Genomic DNA, 24,366 nt, shown 5'->3' on the forward strand with positions numbered 1-24,366 from the left:
ACAAGTAGTCTGAACACTGTACTTTACTTACCTGTTTTGAAAAGGAATAGGAATCATTGACAGAATTTCATTGTATTTATCCAACAGGCATAAAAAAATTGGCTTCCTGAGCATGTTCCACTGTAAGATAGTACTTATCCCAACTGCTTCTGAGTCTTCATCTCTATTTGGCTTATATTTATAAAGAATTTGGTATTATCAAAGAAACTACAGCACAAATCATAAGTGTCAACTCTCATAGTTCTAGGCTTTAACAGACTAAGATGAATGAATTCATCATTGAATAAATCATTACTAATCATAATGTGTGCATGTGCACGGACTGTGCAATTGAGACTAGAGGCACTGCAGCCTGCCCAAAACTAATTGCTAAGAATGTGCCAGATGTTGTAAAAATCTGGACATATTTGTGATAAAGTTGAATGGTACAAATTTGGTATGAAGCTAGAAGTGCATGATTTAAGGGTGCAATCTATATTTCCGACATTATAGGTCAAAGATATATAGTAAGTATAGAGAGTCTTTATTAATATTGTAAAAGGTTATTTCCCTCTGCACTAAAAACCATTTTTTTTTCCTTTTTATGTCTAGATCCTAATAGATCCAGTCTTGACTATAAATTTCTTCACTCATGCAATGGGCATCAGTTGGTCAAAAAATAAGAAACAGGGTTTAAATTAGAATATCGTTCTCTTTATCTCAGACATTAAGAGAAACACTTGTCTTTTTGTATTCAGAATGAATAATAAAATGGATTTTTTTTCTTAAATTATAAGATTTTTTTTTAGGACAGAAGCAATATGTTAAAAGGAGAAAAGAAATATACCTTGGCGCTTTCTGACTCATTTAAAATTAAGCTGCACATCTCCACATTAAATAATAAGCAAACATTACTTAGAGGTTATGGGTATCAATATTTCCATTTTCTATGCATTGTTATGGTAATAAAGCCTTTTAGTCAAGGAAAATATGAAGCCATAAACCTTAATGCTCTATTTGAGGAGCAATTACAGCAAATTATAAGCAACTGGGTTGTACAAAATTGCAATGAATAAAATTTTAAAGTATAATAATATACTGTAAGCATTTATATGGCTGATACTATCCATTTATTTTAAGCGTCAGCCTTTCTAAAGATAATTATGAAAAAAAGCTGGATTCTTGAAATAATTATCATGTTGATTACTTAGAGAGATAGGGTTCAGATAAATTTGAGAATAAGAATTTTAATAGAGCTCTTGAATAGAACACTATATGTTCTGTTCCATCTCATTTAATGAATTGGGAATTGTGGCATGCTTTAAAAAGTAACTCTGTATGTGTGTATTCATTTAATACATTTGGTGAAATAATTGCATATTTATTGCCATCTTTTTTCTACTAAATATTACAGAACTATTATAAACCTTGGAGCCTTATATTCATATCTTCCTTATGAAAATCAATTTGGTTTTAATGTATACACTCTTTGATTTCTGTATATAGGCAGAGTTAAGTATGGTACAAAATTTAAGAGAAGGAGTCATTCCTCATGTGTGCTTTTCTTAAGTCATAAAAGACCAAGTAGAACATGTATATATTTGCATTACATATTTTCTTCAGTTATTTGCAACAAATAATACTTGTTATCATCTATTTACTAAAGCCATTTTCTAGGTTTGCTCTGTATGTTTGGTAATTTAGTAATAAAAAGAATTTTCATTTAATCATAATCGTGCTATTTTTAGGAAACTAATAAGCTAATTATATGAATGTCATTGAAAATTTTAATTGCATTTTATAGGGTTTTGCTCTGCTTTGGTATGTAACATGCTCATTTTCTTATATATCTTCTTAAAAAGATATTTCTTTTCTCCTAGAGCATTGGGGATGCTTTGCAACCAATAGTGAGGTGTCTTTGTATGTTATTTGTTTATTTAATAACCTTTAAGAAAATTTAAGCATAGTCATAAGAACAGGATAAATTTATATGTAGTTGAATAAAAACACAATATATGATTTCTAAATATCCAGAGTATTCTACATGGCCTTTGGTAATCTGAATACATATACATTGATTGCATGAGAGTATAAATGCAGTGCAATAATATATACAACACTAAGCATATGTTTCATCTATATCATGCATTCTTTTTTGGTTTTTTGTTTTTGGGGAGATTTTTTTTTAGACAGAGAGGTTTCTCTGGGCAGCTTTGGAGCCTTTCCTGGAACTCCCTCTGTAGCCCAGGCTAGCCTCGAATTCACAGAGATCCGCCTGCCTCTGCCTCCCAAGTGCTGGGCTGTATCATGCATTCTTAAAATACTGCTGTGCCTATAAGATTTGCCAACATGCTAGGCTTGTTCACTTACAGTTCACTTACATTTTTATAACTTGAACTATTGACAAGCACTGACTGATTCAGAAGGAATCACCTGTGTGTCTCATTGATTAATTGATTTTCACTTGAAAATTAAAATAAAAGAATAAAGTTGTGTATTTAGATAGTACTACTGGTGAGTGGAATTGTCTACATGGATAAGACTCAAAAATAAAAATGTAAAACTATATGGGGTCAGAAAAGGAGAGTATGTGCAAGCAGAAAGTAGACATACACAGAAAGCAAGTTCACACAGTCATATGCCCAAAAAGAAAAGGGAGATCACAATGTATTATGAAAATACTACAAGATTCACCATCTGGAAGTGATGTTTTTCTTTCTTTTGTTTGAGAATGGTATCTATTGAACTGGATTTTACCTCAATTATTATTCACTATAAGTATTTTTAACATATTTTCCCCTCTCACAATCAGAAACACTTAGATTTATGAGAATGGCTTAATTTGATTTTTATTTTTGAAATAAGACATTGAGCAAAATCAACTTGTGCAGGCAAGGGCTCATTTGGACTACAGTTTATAGTTTGTTATCTAGAAAGCCAAGGGAGGAACTTGTAGCATGAATTGGGAGGCAAGAATTGAAATAGAAACCATGGAAGGGTGCTGTTTACTCTTTGTACAGTGCACTTTCTTATACAGAACACAGCTATCTACCAGGGGTGGCACTGCCCACAGTGTGCAGGATCCTTCCATTTCAACCAATACAATTCCTACAGTCCTTTCAGATGGGAGCAATTTTCCCTCTTCCCAGATGACCCCAGTTTGTGTTATGTTGACAGAAATCAAACCATCAATGAGAAGAAGAGAAAAGAAAAATTGAAAAAAAAAACAGGAAGAAATAAAGGTATAGTATTCATAGAAAATTTTAGTATGTTTTCATTTTAAGTGTGGGTTTTAAAGAACTGCACAGTCAAGCTACAGGTGAAAAGGACAGTAATTGGGTCCTGATGAGCTTGGTGACAAGTCCATGGGGCTGGTTCCTGAAGCAATTAAGATTCCTTATTTCACACATATGATGAGCCATGGGCAGCCTGTTAAGAACTATTTTCATTCTTTATAGATTTTGTTTTCATAAATGAGTCCTTTTTTGTATCCAGGACCCACAGGGTTGATGAACTGCTGTGAAAAACTTCATAATATCACAGTTAATAAAAAAATTACAAAATCTGAAAAGAGAAAAGTGTATAAAGCAATAAAAATATGGCCAAAGAGTGGCCCAAACCTAAAAAGAGTGAGGGAGACCAGAAGACTAAATATTTACATAAACTGTTGTGGGATATTTGTATGTTGTGTGAAGATGTATTGCTGTGATTGGTGTAATAAAAAGCTGAGTGGCTAGGTAGTATGTAAAGGCAGGACTTCCAGGCAGAGTTAACTCTGGGAAGAAGGCAGAGTTACCAGCAAGATTTGGAGGAAGCAGGATGGGCAGTAGGGACATGAGGTAATGCCATATTGCAGAACATAGTGTAGTATAAATGGATTAATTTAAGTTATATGAGTTAGTGGGACAAGCCTCAGCTAAGGCTAAGTTTTCATAATTAATAAGAAGTCTCTGTGTCATTATGTGTGAGCTGGCAGCCCCAAAAAATATCCATCTACAGTATCTGACTATTTGTTTGAATGTATTTTATGTTATAGGTGTGTGTAGAGTGTGTGAAAAATCAACAAAAGGACTTCAGACTTCCTGGGACTAGGGTTATGGATGGCTGCAAACCACCATCTGGACAATGGAAACCAAACCTGGGTGCCCTACAAAAGCAACAGGGACTTTTACCTATTGAGACAGCCCAGCCCAGACAGAGATTTTGATCACCAGATAACAATAGCAGACTTTTCTTAAACTATTTCTTTCACAATCTGAAGAATTGTTGGTACAGTATAAAATCAGTTCTACAGCATCTGGCTCATGTTCATGTGTCCATCCAGAACCTTTGTCCTCAAAAATCTCAGTATTGCTTCCTCCCTCACTGAAAAAAATTCCAATAAGGAAAAACAGAAACAAAACAAACAAACAAAAAATAACTCAGTGTATCTCAGGCTGTTCCTCTTATTCCCTGGAGAATGTCTTTTGTTTACTGGATTTCTCACCTTTTCTTTGAAGAGTAACCCTTTAACCAGCCAACATTCCTTGTGCAAATTCTCTTACTTCTTCAGAAAAAGCAGGTGGCCACAGTTATTAAAAAATAAATAAACACAGTACATTTTAATGGTTTTCTATTAGAGTTTTTGAATGTCTTTTATATTGCTATTAAATGCCTTAGTGCAGAATCAGGGTCCCAGAATCAGATCCTTATCTGCCTTTGTTGGCTTGGGTTTCTATTTTGAATACTACTTTGGAAGAGCTGTATTTTGAGATTATTTCTTAAATACTTGGAGTAGAGTTTAATGTCCTTCTCAGTGCCTCAAATAATATCACCACAGTAAAGTGGTCCAATTTTCTTGATGTTCCACAGCACAGAACATCTACCAGACAGAATATATTTTATTTCATTTTTATTCTTCATTTTAATTTAGAGACTGGTATGGCTGTAAAGGATAGCCCTTTAATAAACATCAGCATGCTAGTACTCTTTGCTGGGGCCAGCATCTCTGTTAGCACACACCTACTTGCTTAGGCAAGTATCCTGGCCTTACTTGTTGGAGTCTAGATGCAATAGCCTCTTCATTCCTGCGCTAGGGACAAAGACCAGAAAAGCAGAATCTGCATCTGGATCCAAGGCACAGTGGCCCAGTGCTCCTTAGGTCATATGCATAGTTGGAGTTACTTGTTTGCATGTATCTTTTGACAAATATAGCATTGAATCTGTAGCACATGGAATCAATAGGGGTAGCTCATCATCAAAGGAATATATATATATATATATATAATTTATTATATATTATAAATAATTACTTTTACTAGTAGAAACATTCACCCTCAACACTTTGATACCCATGGTAGGTGACAGAGATGTCCCTGGGATCAAGAGAGATGGAAAACTATCCCTATACCTCACTCACTGCAGCACATGGGATACCATGCCCTGTGTCCCACCTGGGCAGTACACTAGAGCTGATTCTGTTGAAGGTGATGCAGATAAGCCAACCCTGAGGGCATGAGAGTAGGAGAGCTGACCCTGTGCCCCCTTATCTGCCATATGGTGGCATGGGTGAGGGAAGATGCCCCCTACCACTTGCTTTGTGTGGTAGGAAAAAGAGCTGGCCCCATGATGACTAGAGGGCAAGAGCTAGCACTGTCCCTCATCAGCTGCAGCACACAGCACAAAGAGCTGGCCCTGCAACCCACCCAGGCACCACACTAAAGCTAACTCTGTTGTCACAGGTCCAGGTGAACCAGACCTGAGGGTTTGAGAATAGGAGAATACACACACACACAGCCATAGTACTCCTGCTACAGGAATTGGGAGAGGGTTCTATGCCTTGCCTGGGCAAAACAGTGGGGCTGGCCTTGGTGGTGTGAGCATGAGTGAAATGGACCAATGGCCTAAGAAAAGGAGAGCAGATTAGATGGTAAGTCCAAGGCAGTGCTGGAGAACTTTCAGTGTGTGTTTGGGGATGTGGGGCGAGACAATGGAATAAACCTGCCAGGCTAACCGATCCAGCTGATACCCAGGCCCAGGGCTGGGGCTGTGAGTTGACCCACCCCAACATCCAACTCATCTATGAACTATGAGAGCAGGAAAAGAGGATGAACCTGCAGGTCCAAAACTGCAGGATCTCCAAGACATAGAACAATGGCTTGAAGTCCAAAGGTCTCAAAACAGACTGATGACTCATGTCAAAGAACACTTGCCAATGAAGATGAAAGGAATAAAGGGTGAAATGTCTGACTCTCCAGGCTACAGCACAGCTTCCACCAGGAAACTCTTTCCTTCTTTCCTTCCTTCCTCCACTTTCTTCCTTCCTTCCTCCTTTCTTCCTTTCCTTTTCCTCCTTCCTACTTCCTTCCTTCCTCCTTTCTTCCTTTCCTTTTCCTCCTTCCTACTTCCTTCCTTCCTCCTTTCTTCCTTTCCTTTTCCTCCTTCCTCCTTCCTTCCTTCCTCCTTTCTTCCTTTCCTTTTCCTTCCTTTCTCCTTTTCTTCCTTCCTTCCTTTACTTCTCCTTCCTTCCTCCTTCTCTTCTTCCTTCCTTCCTTCCTTCCTTCCTCTCTCTCTCTGTCTCTCTCTGTCTCTCTCTCTTTCTTTCTTTCTTGTTCTCCTTTGTTTGTTTGTTTATTTTCAATTGGCTTTTGGATTTTCTTTTAAATATTATTTTGCTTAAGGGGCAAGGTTTCAAGGGAAGAAAGTGGTTACAGTGGGGGACATTGAGGAAATGGACAGGATCAGGATGCATGACATGAAATTCACAAAGAATCAATAAAAGTTCATTTAAAGAACTTTCACATGAGATCTCTCAAAGAATTGTTATTATGAGGAGTACATAACAACAAATTTCACTGTTTTGAACAGAAATACCAAGTAAGGGAACAAAGTTCAGAAAAGTGTCCTATCTAAACTGAAAAAGGAATCCCTCTAAACTCCTCTTTCTGTCTCAGATCTTATAATCTTCCTATGCAGATGCTCTTCATCTTCCTCAGGCAACTGTATATACCTCTTGCAGGGGGGATGCCAACCAGTACACTCCCATGAAACAGTATACAAGTTGGAAAAGCATAGCAGACCAATGTTCTCACAAATTGGTCATACTATTCTCCCTTTTTTTCCCCAGGTAGGATCATACAAGTAAACAATGCATTTCTTTCTTGTTTTTTCTTTTCTTTTTTGAGACAGACCTTTAACTTTTACTTATGTGTCTAACTGTCAGTTTGTGCATGTATGTGTACATGCCTGAGGAGTCAAAGAAAGGGGCACATAGGATCTTCTAAAACTGGAGTTAGGAGAGACCAGCCCCCAGCTTCCATCCACCCCGGAACTCCCATCCGGACCAGAGGTGAGTGACTGGGTTAAAGTCAGAGAGGCACCTGCATCTGGGTCCCACTGCTGGAAACAGGCCACTCTGGGAGGACCTGACCAACTTGGCCCCAGTTTCCTGCCAATTGGCGGCCCCTGCAGGAAGGCTCCCCTTTTCCAAGACTGCAGGCAGACACTGCAGTCTCCACACCCTGCACCCACACCCATTTGCCAGAGAACCCAGCCACTTCCTGAGACTCAGAGACCAGCCCCCAGCTTCTGTCCACCTCGGAATTCCCATCTGGACCAGAGAGACCCCATCCACTTCCTGAGAATCAGAGACCAGCCCCAAGCTTCCATTCTGCCTTGGAACTCCCATGTGGACCAGAGACCAGAGGAACTCCCATCTGGACAAGAGGAGCACCAATCTGGACAAAATAAGGAGACCCCAGGGACTTCCTGAGACTCAGAGTCCAGCCCCCCAGCTCCTATCTGGCCAGCACTCTCATCTGGACCAGCACTCCCATCTGGCCCAGAGCTTCCATGTGGACCAGAGAGAGGCTCCCTAAATCTGTCAGCTCTCTCTGGACCAAGTACACTGATGAGACCAAGAACAAATACACAAGGAGATTGGCAGACGTCAAGGCAGAAGTACATACAACAAAATAAAGAGCAATGCAGCATCACCAGAACCTAGCCCTTCTCCAACAGCTAGACCTTAACATCATGGAATGGAAGAAGAAGAAGAAAACAACCTTATAAGTAACATCATGAAGAGGCTAGAGCCTTATATAGAAGAAATAAAAAATGAAGTAGAGGAACAGACAAACAAAAAATGGGAAGAATGCTATAAAAAACAAGAGGAAAGGACAATTAAAGCAGAAGAAAACAATAAGTCCTTGAATGAAAATCATGAAAAAGCAAGGGAGACAATCCAAGATCTGAAGAGGGAAATAGAAAAAATGAAGACGAAACTAGCAGAAGGAATGATGGTAATAGAAATTCTGAGTAAACAAACAGGAACTTCAGAGGCAACTATAACAAACAGAATGCAAGAGATGGAAGAGAGGATCTCTGGTGTTGAAGATACAGTAGAAGAAATAGATTCATCAGTCAAAGAAAATACTAAAACCAACAAAGTCATGGCCCAACATGTCCAAGAAATTTGGGACACCATGAAAAGACAAAACCTACAAATAATAGGGATAGAGGAAGGAGAAGAATACAAACTCAAAGGCATAGAAAATACATTTAACAAGATCAGAGAAGAAAACTTTCCCAACTTAAAGAACAAAATGCCTATGAAGATACAAGAAGCCTACAGAACACCAAACAGACTAGACCTCCCAAAAAAGTCCCCTCACCACATAATAATTAAACAACTAAATGTACAGAATAAAGAAAGAATATTCAGGGCAGCAAAGGAAAAAAGCCAAGGGACTTATAAAGGCAAACCCATCAGAATAACACACAATTTCTCAATAGAGACTTTGAAAGCCAGAAGGACCTGGACAGATATAATGCAGACACTAAGAGACCATGGATGCCAGCCTAGACTAATATACCCAGCAAAACTTTCAATCATCATAGATGGAGTGAACAAGACCTTCCAAGACAAAACCAGATTTTAACAATACTTATCCACAAACCCAGACCTACAGAAAGCACTAGAAGGAAAATTCCAACCTAAGGAAGGCAGATACACCCATGAAAACACAGGCAATAGATAACACCACAGCAATAAACCCCAAAGAAGAGAAGTACAAACACACTACCACCAAAAAATAAAAATAACAACAGGAACGAACAAACACTGGTCATTAATATCCCTTAATATCAATGGACTAAATTCACCTATAAAAAGACACAGACTAACAGAATGGATACAAAAACAGGACCCGTCTTTCTGCTGCATACAAGAAACACACCTCAAATTCAAAGACAGACACCTCCTAAGAATTAAAGGCTGGGAAAAGATTTTCCAATCAAATGGTCTTAAGAAGCAAGCTGGTGTAGCCATCCTAATATCCACCAAAATAGACTTCAAACTAAAGTCAATCAAAAGAGATCATGAAGGATATTACATACTCATCACAGGAAAGATCCACCAATATGAAGTCTCAATTCTGAACATTTATGCCCCAAACACAAGGGCACCCACATATGTAAAAGACACATTACTAAAGCTTAAATCACATATAAAACTCCACACATTAATACATTAATAGTGGGAGACTTCAACACCCCACTTTCGGCCAAATTGTAACTTAACAGAGACATAATGGACTTAACTGATGTTATGGCTCAAATTGACTTAATCAATATCTACAAAACATTCCACCCAAACAAAAAAGAATATACCTTCTTCTCAGCTCCCCATAGCACCTTCTCTAAAATCGACCACATACTTGGCCACAAAGCAAATCTCAACAGATACAAAACAATTGGAGTAACCTCCTGTGTTCTATCAGACCACCATGGTTTAAAGTTAGATTTCAACAACAGAAAAAACTACAGAAATCCTACAATCTCATGGAAACTGAATAATGCTCAACTGAATCACCAATGGGTTAAGGAAGAAATAAAGAAAGAAATTAAAGAATTCCTAAAGATCAATGACATGAATACACCACATACCCAAACTTATGGGACACTATGAAAGCAGTGCTAAGAGGGAAATTCATAGCACTGAATGCCCACATAAAGAAGCTGGAGAAATCTCACCTAGTGACTTGACAGCACACCTGAAAGCCCTTGAACAGGAAGAAGCAAAGTCTCCCAGGAGGAACAGATGCCAGGAAATTATCAAATTGAGGGCTGAAATCAATAAAATAGAAATAAAGAGAACAATACAAAGGATTAATGAAACAAAGAGTTGGTTCTTTGAGAAGATCAACAAGATAGACAAACCCTTATGCAAACTAACCAAAAGTCAGAGAGAGAGAATCCAAATTAATGAAATGAGAAATGAAAAGGGGGACATAACAACAGACAATGAGGAAATCCAGAGAATCATCAGGTCATACTTCAAAAACCTCTACTCCACAAAACTGGAAAATCTAAAAGAAATGGATAATTTTCTGGATGGGTACCACATACCTAAGTTAAATCAAGACCAGATAAACCATTTAAATAGTCCAATAATCCCAAAGGAAATAGAATCATTCATTAAAAGTCTCCCAACCAAAAAACTCCCAGGACCTGATGGTTTCACTGCAGAATTCTACCAGATCTTCAAAGAAGACTTAATACCAATACTCTTTATATTGTTCCACACAATAGAAGCAGAAGGTATATTACCAAACTCCTTCTATGAGGCTACAATTACCCTGATTCCTAAACCAAACAAAGATGCAACAAAAAAAGAGAACTACAGACCGATCTCCCTCATGAACATTGATGCAAAAATACACAATAAAATTCTGGCAAACAGACTCCAAGAACACATCAAAACAATTATCCACCATGATCAAGTAGGCTTCATCCCAGGGATGCAAGGGTGGTTCAACATACGAAAGTCCATCAATGTAATACACCATGTAAACAAACTCAAGGAAAAAAACATATGATCATCTCACTAGATGCATAAAAGGCATTTGACAAAATCCAACACACCTTCATGATAAAGGTCTTGGAGCGATCAGGAATACAGGGAACATACCTAAACATAATAAAGGCAATCTACAGCAAGCCAAAAGCAAACAACAAATTAAATGGAGAGAAACTCAAAGCAATACCACAAATTTAGGAATAAGGCAAGGCTGTCCCCTCTCCCCCTACTTATTCAATATAGTACTTCAAGTTCTAGCCAGAGCTATAAGACAACATAAAGAGATTAAGGGGATACAAATTGGAAAGGAAGAAGTCAAGCTCTCCCTATTTGCAGAGGACATGATAGTATACATGAGTGACCCCAAAAATTCAACCAAGGAACTGATACAGCTAATAAAAACCTTCAACAACATTGCAGGATAAAAGATCAACTCAAAAAAATCAGTAGCCCTCCTATATACAGTAGACAAACAGGCTGAGAAGGAAATCAGAGATACATCACCCTTTACAATAGCCACAAATGATATAAAATACCTTGGGGTTATGCTAACTAAGCATGTGAAGGACCTATATGACAAGAACTTTAAGTCCCTGAAAAAAGAAATTGAAGAAGATGTCAGAAAATGGAAAGATCTCCCATGCTCATGGATAGGCAGGATTAACATAGTAAAAATGGCGATCTTACCAAAAGCAATCTACAGATTCTACTCAATTCCCATCAAATTACCAACACAATTCTTCACAGATCTGGAAAGAATAACAGTCAAGTTCATATGGAAAAACAAAAAACCCAGGATAGCCAAAAGAATCCTGTACAACAAAACAACTTCTGGAGGCCTCACAATCCCCGACCTCAAGCTCCATATAGAGCTACTATAATAAAAACAGCTTGGAACTGGCATAAAAAGCGACATGTGGACCAATGGAATCAAATTGAAGACCCTGACATTAACCCGCACACCTATGAACATATAATGTTTGACAAAGAAGCCAAAAATGTACAGTGGAAAAATGAAAGTATCTTCAACAAGTGGTGCTGGCATAACTGGATGTCAATGTGTAGAAGGCTGCAAATAGATCCATATCTGTCAGCATGCACAAAACTTAAATCCAAGTGGATCAAATACCTCAACATAAATCCAGCTACTCTGAACCTGATAGTAGAGAAAGTGGGAAGTATTCTTGAACGCATTGGCACCTGAGATCACTTTCTAAATATAACACCAGTAGCACAGACACTGAGAGAAACAATCAATCAATGGGACCTGTTGAAACTGAGAAACTTTTGTAGAGCAAAGGACATGGTCAACAAGACAAAGTGACAGCCTACAAACTGGGAAAAGGTCTTCACCAACCCCATATCTGACAGAGGGCTGATATCCAGAATATATAAAGAACTCAAGAAATTAGACATCAAAATGCCCAACAGTCCAATTAAGAAATGGGCTATAGCACTAAACAGAGAATTCTCCACAGAGGAAGTTCAAATGGATCAAAGACATTTAAGGAACTGCTCAACATCCCTAATTATCCGGGAAATGCAAATCAAAACGACTCTGAGATACCACCTTACACCTGTCATAATGGCTAAGATTAAAAACACAGAAGACAGCTTATGCTGGAGAGGATGTGGAGCAAGGGGAACTCTCCTCCACTGCTGGTGGGAATGCAAGCTTGTACAGCCACTTTGGAAATCAATATGGCGCTTCCTTAGAAAATTGGGAATCCATCTCCCCCAAGACCCAGCTATAGCACTCTTGGGCATATACCCAAGGAATGCTCAATCATACCACAAGGGCATTTGCTCATCTGTGTTCGTATCAGCTTTGCTTGTAATAGCCAGAACCTGGAAACAACCTAGATGCCCTTCAACTGATGAATGGATAAAGAAAATATGGTACATATACACAATGGTGTACTATTCAGCAGAGAAAAACAATGACATCATGAGGTTTGCAGTCAAATGGATGGATCTAGAAAAAATCATCTTGAGTGAGGTAACCCAGACTCAGAAGGACAAACACGGTATGTACTCATTCATAGGAGGAGACTAGATGTAAAACAGAGATGACTAGACTGCTGCACAACTCCAGGGAGGCTACCTAGAAAACAGGACACTGGGAAAGACTCAGGGATCGCCCAATGACAGAGAAATGGATGAGATCTACCTGAACAGCCTGGACAACAGTGGGAGTAATGAAGGGCAAGATTTGAGAGAAAAAAAGCTTAGGGGAGCAGGAGATCCCAGCTGGATCAAGAACAGAAAGGGAGAATGAGGTATAACAGACCATGATAAATGAAGACCACATGAGAACAGGAATAGGCAGAGTGCTGGAGAGGTCCCCAGAAATCCACAATGATATATCCTCTGTAGTCTGCTGGCAATGGTCGAGAGAAAGCCTGATCTGACCTAGTCTGGTGATCAGATGACTAAACACCTTAACAGTCGTCTTGGAACTCTCATCCAATATCTGATGGAAGTAGATGCAGAGATCCTCAGTCAGGCCCCAGGTGGAGCTCCAGGTGTCCAACTGTTGAGAAAGAGGAGGGTCTGCAAGAGAGTGAATTGTTGAATCCAAGATTGCAGAAAGCACAGGGACAAATAGCCAAAGGAATGGAAGCACATGAATTATGAACCAAAGGCTTTGGAGCCCCCAGCTGGATCAGGCCCTATGGATAGGTGAGACAATTGAATAGCTTGATCTGTTTGGGAGGCACCCAGTCTGTGGGACCAGGATCTGTCCTTAGTGCATGAGTTGGCTGTTTGAATCCTTGGGCTTACACAGGGACACTTTGCTCAGACTGGAAGGAGGTGACAGAACCTGCCAGTACTGAATCCACCAGGTTTGAATGGATCTTCAGTGGTGCCTTGATCCTGGAGTACATGTGAATGGAGGGGAGGGGTGGGGGGGAGGTGGGGGGGGGTTCTGGAGGGGGGAGGACAGGGGAACCTATGGCTGATGTATGGAATTTAAAACACATATTAATAAAGAAAAAAATCATATAAAAACAACTGGAGTTAGAGACAATTATGAGCTTCAAGATATAGGTACCAGGAACACAATGACAGTTTTCTACAAGAGCAATATATACTTCTTTCTGATTGCTGAGCCAACATTCCAATTCTAAGAAATACATTCTTTTCACATGAGAAACATGAAACCAAATTGGACATTTAAGTCTCAACAACATCCATGAGAATCAAGAAATCAATTGATATTGGGGTAAATGACGAAAGATCAGAAGAAACAAGCCACAATCATTTCTCACCTCTCCAAGTCCTCTGCCAAAAAGAGAAGAAGATCCAGTCTCCACAAATCCTCAGACTGAGTTCCTCTGAGACCTCAGCCAAAAAGACTTAATTCCTGTCTCCTCCAGTCTTATATTCCTTTCTCTGCCCAATCATATCACTTCCTTCCTAGTGCTGGGATAAAAGACATGTGACTCTCAAGTACTGGAATTAAAGCTGTGTGATCCCAAGTGCTGGATTAAAGGTGTTTGCCCACCAATGCCTAGATCTTTCTCTTTTAAACTGTATTAATCTTGTGTAGTCCAGTGTAGCTTTGAACTCTCAGAGATTCAGACAGATCTCTGCCTCCTTACTGCTAGGATTAAAGGTATGTGCCACCACTGCCTGACCTCTGTGGCTAACTCTGTGTCTGACTCTCTGTCCTCTGATCTTCAGGCAATCTTTTTTTTTTTCCCTGAGACAGGGTTTCTCTGTGTGGCTTTGTGCCTTTCCTGGAACTCGCTTTGAAGACCAGGCTGGCTTCGAACTCACAGAAATCTGCCTGCCTCTGCCTCCAAGGTGCTGGGATTAAAGGCATGCACTACCACCGCCTGGCACAAGCTGTATTTCTTAGATTACAAATATCACCACAAATTTTACCTAGTAGGATACTAGGTAGGTAACAGAAGCAGATACTTACTACTTCCAACCTACAAGTAAATATAAAGTGGTATTTATTTATTCATTAAAGTTTCAATTAATGATAGCTTTGTCATCTGAATGTTGTGCTATTGTCTTTCAACATAATTTTTGAGTCAACAAGCACAAATGTGATTTAAAAAAATGATTCTATTTAGCTTGAGGTATCTGAGTCACTGTTACTGTATATCTTACTTCTTCCAGATAATTTCGATTACTGATAATTAATTTGCTTTCTTAAATCATCTCCATGACCACAGATTTTATATTTAGCTGTTGGTGACAGCATGGATTAATCTTTGCCTACGCATGATATTGCTTCTGAATGCTACCCAATGTCTGCCATTTTATCATGTCTTAACCATTGAGTTAATTTTTAATCCTTCCTTAGGCAGCCTAGTGGAACAGATGCTACAAGAAGTTTCCAAAAGTCCTCTATTAGCTACCTGAGGACTGCTCAGATATTGAAGGGGCTTGTTTCTTTCAAGTAATTACTTAATTTTCAATTTGCCTGTACATAGAAATGTTGAAGAGAAATAGCTATAGAAACCTGAGATGTGCTAGGATCTCTGAGGTTTCCACTCACAGGAAGGCCAGTTCTCTATCAAAACATCATTTTGACATTCTAGCACATTTTGCTTTGAAACCTAAAGAGACATAAATTTCAATCTTCATGATCACAATGAGGAATGTACACTGTTTTGAAGTCATTACTTATTTTTTCATATCTGGCCCTCCTTTTGATTTTCATTTATAATGGGACTAGATTGAAATGCCTAAGGTTAATGAGACAATTAACTTTATACATGATACCAATCACAAAGATTGTTTTACTGTAATTAACCATGGTGACTTCTAGCAGAATTTTTATACTCATAAATGCATTTTTTCAGTGGTACTAAAGGCTTAAGGGAATTTTTTTTAAAGTTTAAAAGCATACAAAACTGCCAAATGTAGGAATGTTTAATTAGCTTTTGTTGTAGGAGAGGAAATGATGTGAAATGCAGGTTTGCACTCGTCAGCAGTCTATCGGTTTCTAACAGACACAAGCATTCACCTGAGAGTTTTCAGCCTGCTTTGAGAAGCTCCTATTTGACCTTTTCTCATGTCTATTTCTCAAATGTGCTTGTATTCTGAATGATGTATTCAAAATGCTCCTTTTCTGTTGACAGTGCCCCCCCTTTTTTTGTGGAGCATTTGGAGAAATGTGCAAAGACGCAACCCATACCTTGTGCACAATACTGGATTTCAGAAATTGAAGAGCTGTAATGTGCTTTCTTCTCACAGTGAAGCTTGTCAGCGCTTCATGCAAATGAATATATAATAGGAAGACTTAGACCTTTGACAATATAACCACTGTCAAGGTTTCACTGGCTTTACCCTCTTACACAGGCCTGGGACTATAGCCATGCTGGCTGGGGGCGGGGGGAATTTCCTATAACCCTATGTCCTTCAGAAGGTGAGATATGAAGTCAACCTCAGTCTAAGAGTTTGAGACAAGCCAGAGCAGCAAAATATACAGAGAAACACACACATACACACACACACACACACACACACACACACACACACACACACATATATATATATATATATATATATATATATATATATGCTTATAGATGTCATTTTAAGTAACTTCTTTTGGTGAGTTAGAGAGAATAAGAAGTCACTTTGCTAAAGGATTAATCAAGCAGTGAATCCTAGCTAGAAAACAAGGTTTCTCTTAAAAAAAAAAAAAAAAAAAAAAACTTAACTGATACATAAAATTGTAATTATTTATGGGTATTTTTAAAACTTTAAACACATCTCTAGAGGTTTTACTTTTGAGTTCTCTGCCAGTGTTGAATGAGGCAGTAATTAATTTCCTTCCCTGCTATTATATGAAATTCTTTTCATGTAATGTTTTTGAGTATATCAATGTTTACTTCTTTCTTTTTCTAGAATGACACAATGACATATCTCTGTACACTGGTGTCCTAATTAGTTTATCTTCTGACATAGTATTAATTAGCTTTATGATATTGCTTACTGACTTTCCCTCATTGACAATTGCTACTGAGCTTTGAAGAAAATGGTGACATTTTTTGTGTTGTAACCTCATTTACTTTTTGAAATCCCTTCACATCCAAAAAAAAAAAAAAAAGAAAAAGAAATGTTTTCAGTTTTGCTAATAGGAAGCTGAGGTTCACAAAAAACAGTGGATTTTCCCCCGTGATCTCCTCTTTTTGACATCTAGGCTGTGGTTAGAGTTTTAAAATATCTGCACAGGGCTCATCATTCTGCAAAGTGGCTTCATTGAACTCACTATATAAGAACATGGAATTCCCAGCCATGTCTACAGACTGAATCAATGACCTAGAGGGAGCTGAGCTTGGTGTTTTGCTGTTTTTTGTTTTGTTTTGTTTTTTGCCTGATGTCATTAGATAGCTCTGTGAAAATTTTCTTATATTATCTTACACTATTTATTTACAGTAGTTTTTCTGTTCTTCTAAATTGGAAATATACTTCTCATTTTGTTCAGCAATTGTTGAGTATCCCTCGTGATTTAGCATATAAGGATTGCTTGTAAGATGTTGAACATTTAATATATACATAACCTCCTTCCCAAATTACCTGAAAGATGTAAAGTAGTATTTAGGGATTTAATATTTGTTGTAGAGTACACATTTCTACTTTTTTTGTTGTTGTTGTTCCCCCAGAGTTCTAAATTATAATTTGAATCAGTTATGGAAAACCAGCGTGTGATCTCCAACTCCCTCACCTGCTTTTAAGTTCAGAGAGATTGCAGAGAAAATATTGGAATCAGGACTATCTACTATGCTGTGTCTGTGACTGGAATAGCCATATGCACTTTGAAAAATGTAACTAATATACTTAAAGATGGAAGAAGAAAAATGCCAAACATTTAAACATATTTTCTGTTTCTGAAATAAGGATTTCAAATGTGACTAGAGCCAAATAAAGGAACAGATTACAATATGTGACAAGAATTATCAAAATCCAGTGAATTAGACTAAAACTTCACATGTCACAAGAAAGTATGCCAAATGGATAGAACTAGAAAAAAAGATCCTCCAGACCCTAAAAGATAAAGTATGTGTCCACTTATATAAAGATATTAACCATTAAATAAATGATAACCAAGGGACAATATAGAAGAAAGGACTATGGGAGACACATGGATCTCCCAGGGTGTATGTATAATAATAGCATACATTTTAATAGATTGACTGGGGTGGGGCGATGGGCGTGAGAGGGTCACATAGGGAGGGAAATGTTGCTGAGGTAGGGAATGTGGTAAGAAACAGTTAGAATTGAGAGGCATTTGAGGGGTGGTATGGAAAACTATTACAATGGAAAGTTCCTAAAATATATGATAGCAGTCCTAATGAAGTCTCTAAATAATGAGAGAGACAGCTTCCAAGATAGACATCTCTTGTCACCAAGTAAAGCTTTCCATACTGGTACTGGATTAACACTAGTTAAGTTATTGGCCAATGGGGTACCATGGAAATCCCCAAACAACCCAGGCAGTTAGCAAGACAATAGGTTGCCCTCCACAAACTGAGAACAAGGGCCTACTACTAAAGACAACACCCACATACAACTCTTTAACTCAGATAGTTAGAGCTGGTGCCTATGTTGAATCTTCAACCCTATGTTTTAGTTTTTGGCATGGGAAACCACCCTGCAGGCTTTCAAAAGAGAAACAAAAATAACAACACAGTCACAAACCCTCTGATCTATAGTCTTTCTTGCCTGAAAATAGGGCAATGGGGGTATAAACTTGTGGGAGTAACCAAACAATGTCTGATATCACTTAAAGCTACTCCACAAGACAGAACCCATAACTAACACTGCTTGGAGAACCAAGAACCGAACCAGAGAATAGATAACCAGGAGACCTAATATAAAACCAAATGCTACTGATCTAAAGAAGGGGGGAGTAGTGATAAAATGACTCCTAATGATATACTTCTATACTCATAGATCAGTGTCTTAATTCAGCCGTCATCAGTGAAGCTTCCTCCTGCAGCAGATGAGAACAAATACAGAGACACACAGCTAGACAATGCGCGCACATACAGACACAGGCACACACACAGAGACACATGAGAGAGAGAGAGAGAGAGAGAGAGAGAGAGAGAGAGAGAGAGAGAGAGAGAGATTGGAACACATAGCTCTAGATAAGATGTTTCCATCTAATCCTCTCAGAGATCAGGCAACTCCACAGCCGAGAAGACAGAAACAGTATAAGAGCCAAAGGGCATGGAAAACACCAGGAGAACTACACTCTCTATATCAACTGAGCAAAGCTCATATGAACTTACAGAGACTAAAGCAGCAAGCACAAATTATACATAGTTCAGCACCAGATCCTCTGATCATATATTATAGCTTTAAGTTTAGTATTTTTGTGGGACTCCTGAGTTGTGTGAATGAGTGAGTCTCTGATTCTTGTGTCTTCTCTTCAGATCTTTTCTTTCTGTTGGGTTGGCTTGTCCAATTTCAATGTGATGGTTTTTGTTTTAACTTATTATATTTTATTTTGTCACGTTTGGTTGTTATCTCTTAGAAGCCTGTGCTTTTCTATTGAGAGTCAGTAATGGAGTATATCCAGGTGGGAGGGGAGGTAGGAAGAAGTGGGAAGAGTAGAAGGAAGAAAAGTTATAATCAGGATATATTGTATGAAAAAAGAATCTATTTTTCAATAAAAGGAAAAATTTAAAGTATGTCATAGTTGTAAAAGAATGATAGCATTCTGTTTAACTAAAATATTATATTAGGTCTATTTATTTATAAATATAATTCTATATAAGTATAAATACATGTTTATAAATATAAGTAAATACATTAAATACAGAATATTAAATATTTTGAATTGAGGAACTACATTCATTATTTTCACTCTTGATCTAATACAATATTTGGAAAATGTATTTAAGGAAAGAGGAGTTTATTTCACCTGACAGTTTGATGGTGAATGTGTTGTAGGAGTAAAAAGCTTGAGCCATCTGGTCATATTGCATCCACAGCCAGGATGCTTTTGTGTCAAAATCTAGGACCCCCGTCCATGAAATCCCACTGATCAGTATCAAGAGAAGTATTCTTGCCTAATTTAATATAACCTAGATAATCACTGACAGACATATTCAGAAGCATCTCCCCTGGTGATAATCTATCTTCACCATCATAGGAACTAAGATTATATCTTGGCAAAGGGTTTCTAAATAAAATATCTATTAAGTAACATTTGTTCTGAAAACTGGATTTTGAACCATCGAGATAAACCTTATGACATCTGTCCTAATTGTACTTGACTTCTTGTGGTCATGAGAAAGGCAAATAGTCCCAAGTCTTGCCATTTGCCCAGTAGGTATGCCACTGATCTCAGTCTCAGTGACCTCATGTAAACAGTGGTAATGATAATCTACCTTACACACTTAAAGTTTGCCAAAGTTTCTAAGGAGCACAAAGTAGTTAGCAGACTATCTTCACAAATGGATCCTTCAAAAAAATTCTGTTGCTGCATTCACATCAGCATTAGAGCATGCATATTTGGCCAAAAGTTGGTTAGGAAAGGGTTTTGAGTCATATAACATATCATTTTTATGAAATCTACTCTGTCCATGTTCTTATGAAGGGTTACTTTTTGACTTTTGTTGGAGTGGGGACTTTTTGAACATTTCCTGATTACTTTGATTGATTCAAGACCATGACACTAAAGAGTTCCTATAATTGTAACATTGAACAATGCCAGTCAATCAGTCAGTCTCTCATAACATCTTAAATCTTAAAAGAGAAAACGTGAACTGTTTCTTTCAGGGTTCAGTGAAATTCACTTGACATCTGAAAAGCTAACAAAATGTATCTCTTATCTCACCATTTCAAACATAAAATTAATGACTTTGCAGCCACACTGATGAGAGAAGCACTTTTAATGTCTCTGATGGAATGAAAGGCACAGTAGCAGTTGTGGATGGCCCCTTGTGACGAGGCCCCAAGGCACTGGAGTTCTTCATACACAGATTTACCTTGTCAAGAACTTCAAACCTCCTACTGGAGCCCAGAGACGCCTCCAGGAACTTCTCACTTGTTCTTTCAGAATCAAAAGCGCTGTGCGCCATCACGATTGAGCATGAGATTGGCACCTAGTAATGGCACTGAGAAAATGTCCTCCGACATCTGATTGTTCCAACAGCCAAGTTCTCTCAGTCCTGGATAATGATGTGAATATCCCCAATGCTGAAGGCATATTACCCGCCAAGGTCACTCAGCAGCATATCCTGCTTCTCATGTGTTTATCATTTACTATTGCTTTTAAGCAGAAGCCAATTAAGCTTTTTGAACAGCTAGCCACTTCCCGAGGTTACAAAATTGTTAAAATGTGATGAGTGAATGCACATCTTCTGAAGTAAAGCATCTATTTAATTTAGAGTTAGAGTTGGTGTTTTGTTGTTGTCTTTTGTTTTGTTTTGTTTGGGTTTTTTTTACTAGTAATTTATGGGAAAGTATGAATTATCACCCTTTTCCCTTTTTCCAAACTCCTCTCGGTCTTTGTTGAAATTGTTACTGTGATTAAAGGAGAGATTATAGAATGACATCCAGTTTACAAAATACAAATATTAAATGCATAGATTGAAACTAAAATTAAATATATTTACTGCTATCTATTAATTCTAGTTTTTAAAAAAATATTTACTATTTGTGTGTGTGTGTGTGTGTGTGTGTGTGTGTGTGTGTGTAGGTATGATGGAAGGATGCTTCCTCTCACAATGCACATGTGTATTTCTGAGAATATCTTTTGTGATTCTATTCTTTTCTTTTACCTTTATGTGAGTAAAAGATTTATCTGGCTTGTTGAGCAAAACTTCAAGAAATGAGGCGTCTTGCCTGCCCTCTACTAATTCTTAATCTAGTGACTTTCTTCATTATACATTATTTTTCTGCTTTTTCTCTTTCTTCCTCAAGATTTGTTTGTTTCTTTAACTAGTTTTATAACTACATAAATATTACTTTTCTGGATGACAATTTCATCATATACTGTAGAACATCTACATACATGAAATAAGCTTCAATTCTCAGGCCATTTGTAGACGAAATTCCAAATGGTCTTATTAAATAAGAAACCACAAAGCCAAATACAGACCTAAAAGCCCAAGAGATTTTAGCACTAGCCTTTAGCTTACCACTGCTGCCGTCCTTCCCCTGAGGGAGAGACCTTCACCTGTGTGACCTGTCTTTTTATTACCTTTCTGTTCTACCTTTTCATTGGCTCTAAACCCAACCACATGATTTCCCCATCACCGCCTGTCTATACAGACCTCCAGGTCTCTATGGTACATATTGGGATTAAAGGCTAGACCCACAGCTTGCCTGTGTCCTTGACCACACAGAGACTCTGCCTGGCATGTGATCAGATTAAGAGCATGTACCACCACTGCCAGACTTCTGCTAAATGGCTTGCTTTTATCTCTGATCCCCAGGCAACATTATTTATTAAAATAAAATCACATTTCAGGGTTGGGGATTTAGCTCAGTGGTAGAGTGCTTGCCTAGCAAGCACAAGACACTGGGTTCGGTCCTCAGCTCTGGAAAAGAAAAAAAAATCACATTTCAGCACAAATAAAATATCACCATGGCCACTGACAAATGAAGTTTTCCAGAATACAAATATCTCATTTGTATAGGAATCTTTTGCCTATCTCAAACCTAACCTTGGCTTAAGATGTAAGATTGTATAAATAGAAAATAGCATTTATCAGGATATGAAAAATTTTAGTCACCTTGGCTCTTACCAGTTACATAATTTTAAATGCTCAACATTGGATTTATTTTCTTCATAATATCATTTAAATATATTTATTTTGTTTCTATGTATACATATTTAAGATAACAAGGCTAAATAGATGGCACTGAGAGCTTCCATTTGAAAAAACCCATCTACTAAAATCATGTATATGACACATGAATCCTTGCTAACCTAATGCAAAATCTTGTGGACAAAAGAATAAAATCATTTAGAGATTTGTTTTCGTGAGTGTAGATATTGACATACACGTAAGTGTCCTTGTGTCTTGATATAATCTACACATCTTCACTTCTGTATTCAGGGAAAACTACAAAAGATATTGTCTGTTGTGGCAGAACATAATCTGGAATTGACATCTGCAGTTTTAAGTAAAATTTATGGGATATTTGTGCTTAATATTTTTGCACAAGAGATGATGGTTGCTTAAAGTTTTATAATTATTCCTGTACTGTTCTACTGAAGCCAAATTTATATTGGACTAGTTTCTGATTAAACCAATAAAAACACATGATAGATACAAAGTAGGCTGGTATTTGATGGGATCAATAAAGATGCTATGCAAAAATGTACCTGTAAGTTTACTGAAAGTGTGAAGTACGTCAGCATGAAATAGACACAGTTGCCTGAATGGAGACTGGTCATCTGGTAGGTTAGGTTTTCAGATGTACATTACAATGATTGAGCTCTAAATATATAATGCATCACATGGCTTTTTCATATTTCTGTCAGAAAAAAAATAAAAGCATCTCATTCCATCTCAACCCAAAAGCAGATTGCTACACTTCTTCCTACTGAGCAAAGCATCCAGAAAGCACAACCAACTGAAAACCTCTATGCCTGTGGATAGCCCCATCTAGCACAATTATTCTCTGGAATGTGACCTTTCTACAAGTCACTATATTGGAAAAGGGACAAATGGTATGTATAGTGTGTTTGTAGCTAGGTTATCTGAGGTTTACATTTCAACTTTCAAACTTGGACAATACATTTTCCCATTAAAAATAATTAGAAAGTTCAGATAATCCAAAATGTGTGACTGATGATTCTCTTCCCAATATGAGAAGATTCTCCTGGGACATTGCAACCCACCTCACTTAATCTCAAATCCAAATTATCACTCCTGATGTCTTACCTCAAAATCTTCGTTTTAGAAGATAATAGAGTATCCCAAAGAATAATGGAAGAATGCTCCAAGTCAAGCACTTCACAATTGCTGATAAATGTCAAGATGATTGGGTGGTGATCTGGGCATTGTGAAGAGTAAAATAAATTTTAATGACTATTTGTACTAACGTTCTCCTGAAAGAAGTACAATTTTTTTTTCCAAGACAGGGTTTCCCTGTGTAGCTTTGTGCCTTTCCTGGAACTAGCTTTGTAGACCAGGCTGGCCTTGAACTCACAGAGATCTGCCTGCATCTGCCTCCTAAGTGCTGGGATTACAGGCGTGCTCCACCAATGCCTGGCAAGAAGTCCACTTTTAATCCAATAAACTTTTTAAAATACTGAGCCTGGGTGCTTCTGTGAACTCCCTGCCTTTCCTTACATAATTCAAACCATGAAAGCTGCGTCAATACCACTGTAAGAGCCATGTGATGCCTGGCCGGGTATCTGTTCTGCCTTCTTTGTGCTTAGCTAGATGTTTCAAAAAATTGAAACATCTGCACCAAAGTTTTGAATGAACAGCAGATTTTTAAAAACTACTCCCCCTTCATTTAGTACCATGGAATGTTGAATTAAAACAAATAAGTGCAAACCAGATCTTGTCTCAGAGTCTTAAATCATAGCTCTCATTCTAAGACTGACA

At 37.8% G+C, this 24,366-nt stretch overlaps 1 pseudogene; it reads right to left on the reverse strand.

The window, feature by feature from the left end:
• Nucleotides 1-20,877, reverse strand: part of LOC118584544 — a 34,235-nt pseudogene extending 13,358 nt beyond the window's left edge.
• Nucleotides 20,878-24,366: the final 3,489 nt, after the last annotated feature.

This window comes from Onychomys torridus, chromosome 5 (assembly GCF_903995425.1).
Source record: "Onychomys torridus chromosome 5, mOncTor1.1, whole genome shotgun sequence".
Taxonomy (NCBI): Eukaryota; Metazoa; Chordata; class Mammalia; order Rodentia; family Cricetidae; genus Onychomys; species Onychomys torridus.